Here is a 14,467-nt window from a genome sequence, read left to right on the forward strand (position 1 = left end):
TGGGATTTCTGCCACAATTTTGTCTTTAAATAAATGTTGGGTAAATTTTAGAACCACCTGATGAAATGTTTCTCAAAATTACCTATTATTTTTAAAAGAAAATAATTAGTTCAATCTTGTCATTTAAATAAGCCACATGGTATCAGATTTCTAATTTTCTTAATATTTACTCATAAATTCTCCTCTGAAAATGTCAGTTCAATAGTCATCTATGATTATTACACAAGAATTTTGAGACTTCAGAAATAATTGTTTTATTTAGTTACTTTTCAGTTTATTTAGAGAATCAAAGCCTGAATGTCTTATAGGGAGGCAAAAATGTAAATTTAAATCATAAAAGGGCAAATGCTGTTGCAAATATCATAATACACATGCACATTTTTAAAATAGGATAGCCTATTTGTCAAAAAGAGTCTCTGGTCTCTATCAAAAAGTTTAAAATCTCTTTAAAAAGGGAAGACAATAAATCATATATTTTATTCCTGATTCAATATGAACAAAGATATTTTTTAGTGAAAGCAAATTTCACTAAAGAGCAGCTTAGAGAAAATGGTTAGATTGAAAGAACAAAAGGTGTTATAGAGCAAAATAAATAAATAAATAAATAAATAAAATAGTGATGAGCTCTTTGACTGAGCTTTCTTGATAATACATAGTGTTAGTGTATCATTATCAAATTACATTGTTATATGTGGACAAAAATAGAAGCCTAAAATGATAATAATTAATGATTTCAAGAGGATGAAGCATTATATTACTATTAAAGTGAAAAATTTGTTATTTTTAGTAAATATATCTGAACAAGTACTGCATATAAAATTTTGAGTAGTAAATGCAAATTAAACTGTTCATAATAAAATCAGGGTACTAGTAAGATTTATTAATAGGAAACTTCTTAACTATAAGTATTCAAAAATAATTAAAATCACCAGAAAAGATTTTGTCGTGTACAATGAAACCATCAACTATTTATAAGCAAAATAAAAATAATTCAAATAAGTACATTTAAATGAAAAAAAAAAAAGAAAGAACAAAAGGTGTTGGCCAGGACAAGGTCTTGTACCTTTTACTTTAATTGGGACTTTTATAAACCCTGGGAAGATGCAGGATTGCACAGGACATATCAGAGGCTTGGCAAGTCCTCATCCTTTCTTCTTTGAATATTTATTTATGTATTTATTTGTATTGGTGTTTTCTGTCTCTGTATGCCTGTGCATCATGTGCATTTGTAGCCCATGGGTGCCAGAAGAGTATCAGATTCCCAGGAACCTCTGGAGTTACAGATGATTGGCAGCCATAATGTGGGTATTGGAAATCAAATCAGATCTGGAAGAACAATCAGTGCACTTAACCACTGAGCCATCTCTCCTGCTTCCTTGTGGAACTTTCTTAACTCATTCAAAGCAATATCCCACATTTCCTCTTCCACCCCCTTTCAATGAGTGTTTGTCTATGTCTAGTGGCCAGCTTCTTAAATTATGCAAGGCAACCCATGAGATTGAATACTTGAATCTGCATGACAGCAAAGAAAATGGTGACAGTAAAAAGTTTAGAATGTGTGACAACCTAAAATTAATTTGAAATCAATGTCCATGTTGTACTGTGTACTGTGCACCTTTACTGAAGGTTCGTTCCTGATATATATATACACACACACACACACACACACACACACACACACACACACACACACACATATATATATATATATATATATATATATATATATATATATATATATATAGCAAATTTTGGCTTAGGCATAGGAAAGATTGAAGATTGCCAACAATTTCTGACATGACCCTAAGCATCCTGCAGTTCTGTATTAAACCGTTTATGAGATGCAACATTTTCAGCATTGCTAGATACAGAAATATCTAAACTCTGAAAAGAGATGAAGATAGTCTATGTCATAGTTTCATATATTCAGCCAAGATTTAATTCTTTTTATAAAGTAAACAAGCACATTTATGTCATTATTATGCAAATTTACCTTCTTCTTTAATTAAGTTATACGTATACCAAAGCAGTGTTTAAAATAAACTTTTTCTTGATTTATATGTAAACAGCTGATTTATATGACTGTTTTGTAGATCTCTATACTTTGGGGCACATAGAAATTTTCTGCGCAAAAGGGAGGTTACAAGTTAAAAAGTTTAAGAAGCCCTTTTGCAAAGAACTGCAGACCTCTTTTCCAGTCTCTGATTTCAATTCGCAAACTTTTCTGGGGCCAGAACAATATCTTACTTGAATTGGGCCCATGTTTCTGGCTCATTAGCAATGTGAGTAAAATAGCTATATAAACACTGGCAAGTCAAATTTGGCCTCGGCTCACAGCTACAGCCATCTGATTCTTGACAAAGGTGCCAGAAACATACATTGGATAAAAGCCTCCTCGACAAATGGTACTTGGAAAACTGTACACACTTGCAGAAGAATGGAAGCACACTTCTATGTCACCCATACAAATCACTTCAAAGACCTTATTGTAAAGTCAGAAGCTGTGAACCACCTTAAGATACCAGCAGAGGCCGGGATTTTTCTGAACACTACACAGTAATAACTAGGAAACTAATAATAACAAATGACAATTGGGTTTGTATTAAACTTAAAAGCTTCTGTACAGTATAGGAAACAACAGAGTTAAATGAAAGTCGACAGAATGGGAGAGAAATCTTTCCTGGACACTCATCTAACAGTTATTTATTTAATAATCAGAATGTATAAAGAAGCAAAAAAAATAAGAACCAAAGGAATAATAATAAATTCAATAAATGGACAAATTATCTGAAAAGACACTTCAAAGGAAGAGCAACAGGCCAATAGATACATAAAAAATGTCTAGAATCTTGAGAAATATGAAAATCCAAGCTACATAGATTTCCCATCTCATTCCCATCAGAATGGCCATCATGAAGAAAACCGAAAATAAGAAGTGTTGCTAAAGATGCCAGGTCAGATGAGGACAATCCACTCCTGGCAGGAAAGTGAACAGCCCAGTCAGAATGGAACTCATTATGGATATTCCTCACATAATTAAAATAGAATTTTTATATGATATAGTTAAAATACTTATGGTATATTCCCAAAAGAAACAAAATCAGCTTACTACAGAGATACTTATACAACCACCTCTTTTTTTTCCCCAAGACAGGGTTTCTCTGTAGCTTTGGACCCTGTCCCAAAACTAGCTCTTGTAGATCAGGCTGGCCTCAAACTCATAGAGATCCCCCTGCCTCTGCCTCCCAAGTGCTGGGATCAAAAGAGTGTGCCACTACCACCCAGCCTGTGTGTGTGTTTGGTGCCTGTGTGTGTGTGGTGCGTGAGTGTGAGTGTGTGTGTGTGTGTGTGTGTGTGTGTTTGTCTGTGGCTGTGTGTGTGTGTGGTGCCTGTGTCTGTGTCTGTGTGTGTGTGTGGTGCCTGTGTGTGTCTGTATGGTGCCTGTGTGTGTGTATGTTGTGCCTATGTGTTAAAGTTTTAATGAAATCCATTGATCTATACAATTACTACATCCTAAAACAAGAAAACATAAAAGGAAAACTCAAAAGGATATAGAATTAGTCTCACAAAATTAAACTATATGGACAAACTAGGCGACATTCTTGACCAGCATGTGGAACTAACACTACACTACACAATGTATTAATAAAGAAGAATTCGGAGCATTTTCAAATATTTTATCCTGTTTACTAACACTACACAACTTATTAATAAAGAAGAATTCAGAGCATTTTCAAATATTTTATCCTGTTTACCCACCAGACAGCCTCGTGCAGTTGAGAAGGCCATGTATTATTTCTTCCAGTATGTAGGTACCACACTAGAAAATATAGCTATAACTTTTCCACTCCAAGAAGCAGTAAAGGCTCTACTAAAATCTTCAAGGCAATCATTCACACACTGATGTATGCTAATGACTTCCCCTCAGAAGCCAGCACACAAGGTGACAAGCAACAAATTCTAGTTTATTCCACAAAGTCAGTCCAAAGTTATAAGCTTATAGTTTAAAGAAAAGCAGAGTCACATATCAGACTAAGTTATCAGACAGTCTTCTCAGAGTCAACAGTCTTCTGACATGATACCTAGGCGCACGCGTGTGTGTGTGTGTGTGTGTGTGTGTGTGTGTGTGTGTGTGCGCGCGCACACACACATACTCCACAGCCACAGGCCACACATTCACATGTAGAATAATTAAAATGTTATCAGTACTCCCAGATATTAGCCAACAAGACAGAACAAAGCACTCGGGGATTTTAACATCTTGGTAAATACAGTATTTTAGAAAGAAAACATAAGGAGTTCAGAAAGAGCCGAAATTCCTGAACATTAAAGACAAGTGTTAAAGAACTCACACTGACATCTTCCTGATTTTGCTTTCCTTGACTCTTATTTTAGGCTCTCTTTTTAAAGAGATGTTACCATAGCACAAGCTCACATGATTCTGCTGTCTTCTGCACATCTCCATATCGAGGCACAATAAATGATGCTTTGCATTCTTCCTATATGCCAGCAACAATTTGGCACTAGTTTGACATGCCAACCTCAAAATCATACAAGTGTAAGTTCCCATGCAATACAAACCCACCACAGAATGGAAATGTTTTAACACGCAATTTTAAAGTGCTATCTTTTCTCAGGACAGAATGTTCCTACCACATCATCTTTCCTCAGTGTCTAATATCTTGATATTTATAATGGCAATAGTTTCTAAATATCTTCTAGGTGGGAGTTTTTATTTAATTTCTCCATTTTTATTTAAATTTATATATTTAACATGAGTCAATTATTTACACAAGATATTTCTAAAACCTAATAAGCATAGTTATTTTAGAATTTTAAGCTACTCAGTGATTCACAGAAAACAGATAAGCTGTGTACCTGAGATTGTTACAAAGGCATGAGGGAATGAGAGGAGAAAGCAGAAAGCAATGGAAAATTATTAGCTAGCACCCTTACATTGCAAACAATAGATTTGTTCAGTTCATCTGGATATTGGCAAAGGCAACCACAACTCAAACTCATATAGAAGCTTTCACTCAAACAAGACACTAAATGCTTTGAATTAACAGTCCATGCAGCTGCCCCTGACAGAGGAGGATGTCCCAATGAGAAACCAATATATCTTTATTAGGACATGACAGAACCAAACGGGTTTATTGTCCTGGGTCCCCAGAGCCTCTTTAATGCTAAGATCATTCTGTTTCCTTCTATCAATCCCTTTGTAACAATTAATTCTTAGAGTTAATTACACTTGCAGTTTTAATCTGTAGGTAATTACAAACAATTAATAGTTAGGAGAGAGAATTAGCAGTTCTTGGTTTGATTATCTATATAATTAAAAGGGATGGTAAGCCAGAGTTGACAAATAGCATCTTAATCATTTGAATAATCAAACCTAAAAAAGTTTCTTGGGTAGCCGAATTCTATCTGTTGTATTAGTTGAATTTCAGAATAAATTACTAAAAAATCCATTTAAATTGATTCATGTATATTACTTTGTAAAATGAAATGAATAATGTATATATTCTAATATTATCAAAACTACCTTTACTTTGTCTGAAATGACTGTTCTCAAATAAATTCAAGAAAAATAAATATATGTGTTGAAGAAAAGCACAGTAGTTTCCTCAACATTATAAAGTTCATGATTAATACAACTGTAAAACTGATTAATAAGAGAAAATCCTGTACATTTATCAAAGGTCTACATGACACAAACATTAAGACTCTCAGAAAACCATTTTACACTTAAATCTTATCATGGCTAGTTTTGATTTTCAACTTAACTGGATATGGTATTACATAGGAGGCACGGTCTCCGTGAGTCTGAGAGTGCCTCCAGGATCTGCTGTTACCAGGAGACACCCCTCTGTGTCTGCGAGAGCACTTCCACAATGGTTTAACTGAGGAGGAAAGATTCAACCTGATGTGGATGATGCCATGCCAATTAACGGGGATCCCAGGCAGAATAAGAAAGGAATAAGGAAAACATCAGCCAAGTGTCAGAATTCATCTCCCTGACTTTGCAAAACAATGTGTTCAGTTGCCTCACACTCCTGCCACCAAAACTGAAGCTGCTCTCACTGACACACCTTCCCCATCATACAGTCTGTATCTCTGCACTACAGGACAAAATCAGCCTGTCTTCTTTTGGCTGCCTCTAATCAAGTATGTTTTAGCACAGCAATGAGAAATCTAATTAACATAAGTTTAATACATGGATAGTAATATTCTAAATATTTTACTATTTAAAATTAGCATTAAACATTGAAGAATGATGATCACAGATTAGGAGAGGGCTTAGAGAAGCCTGCTTCTTAACTTGGTCCTTAGTCTCCAAGGATTGAATATGGCACCTGTCCTGGGTAGGCTCAGAATAAAAGGGGACAGATGACCAAAGGGGTGACTCTCCTATGTTTTGATGGCTTGCTTCAGGAGAGACAAATTGCAGCTTCTATAACCTGCATTGGTGATAAAAGGGATTCCAGAGGAGGGTCACAAAGACCTTTCTGCCTCCTCAGCTCTCTCTTTAGCCAAAAATATTCAGCACTTGAAGGCACCATGTTTTGGGCCCTTATGTTCTAAGCACAGGCCTAACACAAATTAGAAAATTACATGGGAGCTTATTTCTGAGAGTGAAAGAACACAGGGCAGAACAGTGGCATTGAATCCAGTCATTCACCTCCAATTGGCAGAAGAGAATTCTTCCTTTAATTATAATGAATGAAAATAAATCAAGGAGAGTCATTCATGTACATATTAATATAATCTCCATTCTCAATCAAGGAAAGTCATTCATATACACATTAGTATACTCTCCATTCTTAATGGGGAAAATGGTGGGAAGAGGTTTAATGCCCCCTATAAGAAAGGAAGAAAGAAAATGAAACCCCTCTCTCTGCTCACATCCATCAAAATCTACTTGAATCCACAACTCTAACACAGTAACCCTGACTCCAGAAGAAAGTGTAAGGGAAAAGCTCGATGCAGAGGCTGGAGCTGGCAGGTACGATAGCAATGCATGAGGATTATAATTTTTCACGCCCTAAATAGGTAATGATAATCAAGAATGAAGAAACAGAGTGGCAGATTTTAGCCTAGCAGAGCCTGCGTGTTCTAGGTGGATATCTGAAGATTATTGGAGACAGTAGAGAACAAGACATCAGCAGTCTATCAACTACAGAACTAGCACAGGTAACCGACACACCCAAAGTAAGCTAGTAAAGCTGAGAAAAACACCGCATGCTGTACTGAAATCACTCACTTGGAGTAACGCTAATTCGTATTCCCAAATGCTGACAACTGACAAGATGCTGTGTGAAACTGAATGTGAAGTTGATGCCTACCTGACTCACACACAGAAAAAGATCAATGGTTGACTCAACAATGGCTTCAAAGATGCTGACATCCTGATCCCTGTAAATGTTCCCTTCTATGTCACAAGAGATTTCTCAAATGTGGTTATATTAGGATCCAGAGACAGAAAGATACTGAGGTTATTGTGGTGGACCTCACATGCAATTGCAGCTGTCTTCACAAAGCCACGGGACATATTGGAGCACAAGAGGAACAGACTAATGCTAGAAGCCACAAGTAGGTCAGAGAGAGTGGACAGAGCTTGCCACAGGAATGCAGGTATCAGCCATAAACCAGTGAATCTCAAGAAGGAACAAGAATTACATACATGCTAACACTGGTGAAACATTTCATTTTTTGTGCCTGTAGAACTATATTCAGAAAACAGTTATGCACAGAACTAGCACAGCAAGTTGTGCTACTATTGTCTGAGTTTAAGATAGATGGATGGTGTATAAGTGTCCAATAGTTTGTTACAGCAACCACAGGAGACAAATATGGTCTCAAGTCTAAAACTCCAGGAAAGGAACTTGAATGTGAAAAATATTTTTAGTTTTTTAAATTTTATCTTATTTTATTATTTTATCTGTATCATTTTTCTGCCTGTATATATGTCTATACAACATAAGCACATCTGGTACGTTTGAACCCTACAAAAAAACATCAAACCGCATAGGATTGGAGTTATAGATGGTTGTGAGCTGCCGTGTGAGTGCTGGGAATTGAATCTGGTTGTTATGGAAGAGCAGTCAGTACTTTTAATGCAGCCTCCTCCAAAAATATTCTGGTAGACTCAGGGTCAGTCTTTGAGAAAAATGTTTAGAATTCTCATTATAAAAAGCAATAAGTAAAGAAAAAATAAGACTATAAAAACTAGTAAGAATTTTAGAAAAATTAAATTATAAATGAGTACATTTGTAAGACACAAAATATGAATAAATAAAAATGTAAATAGGAGACTTCAAATATAGTTTGGAGTCAGAGGGAGTATATTTGACAGCCCAGAATACCAAGTGACTGGACTTGGCAAACATTCCTGGAATGTAGACAATGAGCCTCCGAAGACAAGAGGGGGGGGGCATTAGAAAGTGGTTCAGACAAAAATAAAGTCTTTCTGTAAGGATCACACAGTGAATATGAGATCAAGACAATTAGAAATGAAGGTAACACTAAGTGATAGATTCCTGAATTGAAAAATAATCAGAATCTTTTAGAAATATTTTTAAGTTTGTGTGATGCTAACTTGAAATACAATGTTTTATAATTATATCAGCAAAAATAGAGGAATGAAAAGTTATAAGAATACAAATTATTGGTCACAGCTTTGAAGAAGAAAAATGTGCACAGGTGTAAAATTCTGATAGTTTTAAATTCATTTTGTAAATTGACAAAAGAATCAATAAATAATAGACAATAACAGGATTTTCTGAATAAAAAAAGTAGCAAAATAGAAACTTTATAAATAACTTTTCTTAAATATTTAAAGTCTGAGGGGAAACATCTCAAATCTGCTAAGAAAATTTTGCTTTTTATTGGAAGTCCACACAATCTTCTAAAAAACAAGACATGATTCGAAATATAGGATGGAAGAACCTGAAATTCTGGTGGAAGAGAAGCAGCAATTCTGCTGATAGTGTATTCAATTCATAGAGGATCCTGTGTGCCCACAAATTCAACAAGCAGACTTAGATGCTGGCCCTCTTCCTTCTGGCTCACTTACTTCTCCACTCCTCTTCATATTACACTTTGCCAGGAACCCAGTTATTCAATTCTAAAACATAAGCTTGAATTCGAACCCATTATTAAAGATCTGTGAACTTTCAAGTGGCTTCTTAGGTTATGTTTACCTAAAGCCCAAATTCAAGGGACTGCAGTGGGTGAGCACCTCACTTCACTGGGATCCTGTACACAGAAATCCAATAAACAAGATTATCCAAGATTAATAAATGACTCTTCATTTTCATAGAACATAAAAGCAACTTGCTTCCTTCGTAGCAATAGCTGAAGCTTGCTGTCTGCCCCTGTGCACGCGCGCGCGCGCGCACACACACACACACACACACACACATACACACACACAAAAAAAACCTCTCACTAGGCTGGGGAGCAACGTCTAAGTGTCCCCATGGAGCTACAAGGTTTAATTAGGAATAAAATTAAACCTTGAATACCAAAGGTAAGAGAAAATATATTCAAAATTAACAGCAATTATTGCAGGGTGGTGAAATACGAAATGACTGTCAGTATTTATTTGGCGGTGGGGTTGATAGTGCTCTGTATCAATTTTCTGCAATAACCCATCTATTTGGAAGCTTATAAAACTACATTACAAGAGCTAGTTCCAGGATAGGCTTCAAAGCTACAGAGAACCCTGTCTCGAAAAACCAAAAAAAAAAAAAAAATAAAAACTACATTAAAAATATAACCACATAATATGAAGCAAAATTAAGTTAAAATTACAGGCAAAACCAGGCTCTGGAGAAAGCCCAGAACTTGAGGGCCATGTTCTTCTCATGAAGCACTGCAGTAAAAACTAAATTCTGCTCTTTCTAAAAATAATAGTTTATTCATGCAAAACAGGAAAATTGTTTTCTTGAATTCCTTTGAATAAATAAACATAAAAATAAAAACTGTCTTTAAAATTACCACCAATGATACAACTTTGGGGGGTTGAGGCTAGGACAAAATCACTCAAGACCAGGAAGGAAGGGCCACCCTGCTGGCAGAATGGCTGAGAGGATTCTGGGGCTTAGGATGTGAGGGCTCCTGTAGAAAGGCACTCGGGGCTCAGGTGTTCCATAGCCTCATCTGAACTGCAACCTGCAAACACCTCATTTGCCATCTTTACCAGGAGTCACTATGACACACACAGCTCCTGCTGGCAAAAAAAAAAAAAAAAAAAAAAAAAAAGACCAGAGCTGTGACCAGTGTCTGTTGATGCCCACAATTGCAATGCCCGCAACAGAAGAGACAATTATTCACTTAGTAACAAGTGAAATTTTTAATTGCTTCTGGTTTTGATTTTTCTTTTTAGAGGCAGGATCTCAATATCTGTATACATAATCTGGCCTCATCCCTATGTTCCTCCTGTCTCCACTGCCCTAAAGCTGTTTGCCTGTGTGTACTACCACATTCAATTTACTCAAATTTCCTTTAGAGAGCTAGATGATATATGAAAATTTGACAGATGCTTCAATTCAGTGATTTTTCAGACAAAAATAAATAAAAATAAAAAAGAAAGATCTTAGGGGAAACTGAACTTTGGCTGATAATTTAATGTAACTTTCTTCAGTGGTTCCCTTAATCACTCTGGAGACAGCAGCAACTACTTTTTAGTTAACCTAATGCAATTTTAATTTTTTAAACTCAATTTAGGTTAGTAAGATGGCTTAGTGGGTACAAATACTTGCCACTGAAGTTTTAGTACCTGAGTTTGATGTCTAGAACCCACATAATGTTAGAAAGGGATAACAGACTTCAAGAAGTTGTACTCTGGCCTCCACATGTATGTCATGTGCACATTCTACACATACATACACATATTATACATAAACTCATAAAAATTATAATGATAACAAAAGCAATTATAAAGTGTAATTACCCCAAATTCATTGTACATTGGTATTTATACCCTCTGATTTTACTGTAGCCAATGTTCAGATTTTTCAACTTGATACATACCTAACTAAAATAGAAATAGATTTAGAGGAAAGTAATTTGTCAGTAATCAAAGTCTTTTTTTAAATGTTCACATTTTAATAAAACACCATTTGTTGGATTACTTTAATGAAGAGATAATTTAGTGTGTTAGTTGCATTTTTATTGCTGAGATAAACCACCATGATCAAGGAAACTTACAGAAGGAAGGGTTTCCTGGGGATCAGGAGTGCAGAGGGTTGGGAGTCATCATGGTAGGGAACTGTGGTAGCAGGCAGAAGGAAAAACAGAGACCTCACATCTCAGAACCATAAGCAGGAGTCATAGAGAGTGGACTGAGAATTGCACAGTGCTTTTGAAATAAGTCCCGTGCCTTCCCCAGGGATTTATTTTTTTTCCAGCAAGGCCACACCTTGTTAACAAACATACTTAAACTATAACACTAACTGGTGATTAAGTATTCAAACTTCTAAGTCTATGGGAACATTCTTATTCAAACCACAATATCTGACATGTGAAGAGTAATGGAAGTGTTTGGTATAGCATTATATATTTTTACTATTTGTTTTTTAAAGCAGGGTCTTAGCACTGTATCCCAGGTTGGCCTTGGATTCAAAACATTTATCTTACTACAACGTCCTGTATGTTTGGATTATGGGTGTGCACCACCCTGGTAAGTTTATTTTTAACTAGTATACAGAGAACATAATCTAAACTAGCCTGAAGGAGCAATTCTCAGCAAAATCTTTATAAGGTGGACCTGTGACTGTCATCTAGGAATATGGCAGATACACACTTTGCCAACTGATGTAAACTTTCCCAATGATTATTATGCAAATAATTAAATTCATGCTAAACATTTGATTTCCTTCCAGAGATCTGAAATACTAGTACACTCTAAGAAGATGAGGTTTATGTAATTAAATTCTAATAAAACCATTGAGTAAATATAAGACTGGTAAGGGCAGAACATGAAGACACTTGTCAACAAACTAGAGGACCTGAGTTCAACCTCCAGAACCCACACTGAGGATTGGGTGGAAATTATGTAGGCCCAGAGATCTCAAAAAAAAATAATTTTTAAGTTTAAATTCTAGATGCAGAATCTAGATTCCCAAAAGATATTCCCTGTATTCCATATGAACAGACACAAGATGCACAGATGGGTGGATGGATGGATGGATCGATACATGCATGGATGGATGGGTGGATGGATAAATGCATGTACGGAAGCATGGATGGAGAGAATAATATATATTATTAACATATATTATATATAAAGATAATCATATTTTTTAAGTTTAAGTACTGAGCTTCTGGTGAGTTCCCCAAGAATACAGTACTTAACATACATTATCATGACTCATGTGTAGAGAAATTAAATGGATCCTATGCGGCCTCACAGGGAAAGAGTCATTAAACTTGGATTCTCTGGACTTCACCCTACACATGCTTTTCTTTGTAGTTACTGTTGCAATAAGTAGTAACTGGGTCTACAACTATAAACTGAATCTCCTGACTTCTAGCTAATTACCTAGCAGAGTCTTTGGAACCATGACATATATGCAAACAAAAACTGAAAATAAATGGGAGATTTGTTGAATAATTTTTAGTACATAATACATTAGACTATTTGTCAATGGCTAAAATTATAAGGTATTTTATAATGCAAAGATGATATAAAAATCTTACTTTTTAACCGTGAACAACAAAGAAAGTATAGACAAAATGACTGAAGATTATTCAGTGAGCAAATTGCTTCCAGAAAAAAAAACCTAGAGTACCTGAATTCAGATACCCAGCACCCACATAGAAGCCAGGTGTGGCCCCACACATCTATATCTCCCATATCAGAATGTGGAGACCAGTAGATACTGGTGGCTCACTCATGAGCCAAGCTCAATAAGAGACTCTTCCTCAAGAAACAAGGTGGAGAAGGTAGAAAAGTGACTATAGATGACATCCCAACATCAACTTCTGGCTCACACACACAAACGCACACACACACACACAAAACATACTCAAATGTGCCATATATTAAAAATTGCCAATATAGTTGACTTTTGATTTAGTCAAATTTTTTTCTATAATCCAAAGTCTTCTTTAATTATTAAGGCTGATGAGGCCTTAAATATCTGTCTCATAAGGAACCATCTTCTGGGGGAATTTATAATTGTTTCATACTGATGGTCATATGACTTACAGCAGTCTGTGCTCTCAGAGGACAAATTGAGAAACAGTCCATAGCTCTGAGACAACACATGAGGCAGACACAAGAGAGTAGTAACACCGGACATGTTTGACTCCAACTTTGTCCGGTTTGGTCTCAGTATCGCATGGAAACAATCTGATAAATTCTCATCTTAGCATTGCAACAATTTAAATGCTAAGTCATCTAGCCAAAGCACAGTATATTGGCTGAACAAGTAAGTGACTTCTCTAACAGTATCTGAAGCTGGAAATAATACCAGCACTGGGGAATCTAGAACCCAGAAACCAGGTAAAGGGCAGAGTTTCCTCACAAAGGGAATGCCTAATGCTTTATAAGGAAGATGACCTACAACATTTGGCTTTTCAGGAGTTCTAGTGTATAATGGTGTGTTTGTTTTGTAATGTAACAGGATGATTAAGCTTTAGAAAACAAAATTATCTACAAAAGTTTTCAATGCAAATCTAGGTTTTTGTTTATTCACGGGTTATTCATGAGCTGGAGTTATTGTGCGAATTCTGGAATGAGTTGATCCACATTTAGAAAACAAAAATAAGAATCTAATTTCCTGAGGAAGTTTGAGCTTGTTATTTCCATCTGTCTTTGAGAGTGGGCTTGTCAGAAGACTGGAGATCATTAATGTGTTATTGTCTTTACTAAAAGCTCACTAAAGGAATACATTAAATAAGAAAAAAATGTGGTTACAAATAAAAGGATAATCACAGAAAAGAATTTTAGCCCTATTTTAGTCTACATATTAATTACATAATACTGAAGCCAATTAAAAAATTCTGGAATTACTAAGGATCACACGGTCTAAGTTTATAAAGTCATAGAAAACATCACACAAGTAAGATTAGTTAAATGAGCTAAGGCATAAGCCCTATTATGATTAACATTTATAATTATTTATTGGAGAATTAAGCCAATTCTGCCTTTTCTCTCTATTCAGTGATTTCATCAAATAAAAATAAAAAATGAAACATAAATCAGGATTTCTGTTCGCTATATATGGAAGACTAAGTTCTGAAAGGATGATGTTGGCTCTATACATTAGCACTTCAGGATTTACCTGTGGAACTCAGGGAGATGTGGGTACTGCTTCCATTATTACTAATAATTGAACATTGACTGGACTATTAAAATATTTCACAGATGTTCTATCTTTTCCCTCCTATACACCAACAGATGCAATTTTTAAAAATTCATTTTTCAGAAAAACAGAATATGAAATATTTTACAAGA

At 35.5% G+C, this 14,467-nt stretch overlaps 1 protein-coding gene across 1 annotated transcript in view; it reads right to left on the reverse strand.

Moving 5' to 3' along the window:
- The window catches only part of Iqcm (IQ motif containing M), a 398,452-nt gene that overhangs the window by 287,402 nt on the left and 96,583 nt on the right, over nucleotides 1-14,467 (reverse strand). The window lies entirely within an intron of this gene.

This window comes from Arvicola amphibius, chromosome 15 (genome assembly GCF_903992535.2).
Source record: "Arvicola amphibius chromosome 15, mArvAmp1.2, whole genome shotgun sequence".
NCBI lineage: Eukaryota > Metazoa > Chordata > Mammalia > Rodentia > Cricetidae > Arvicola > Arvicola amphibius.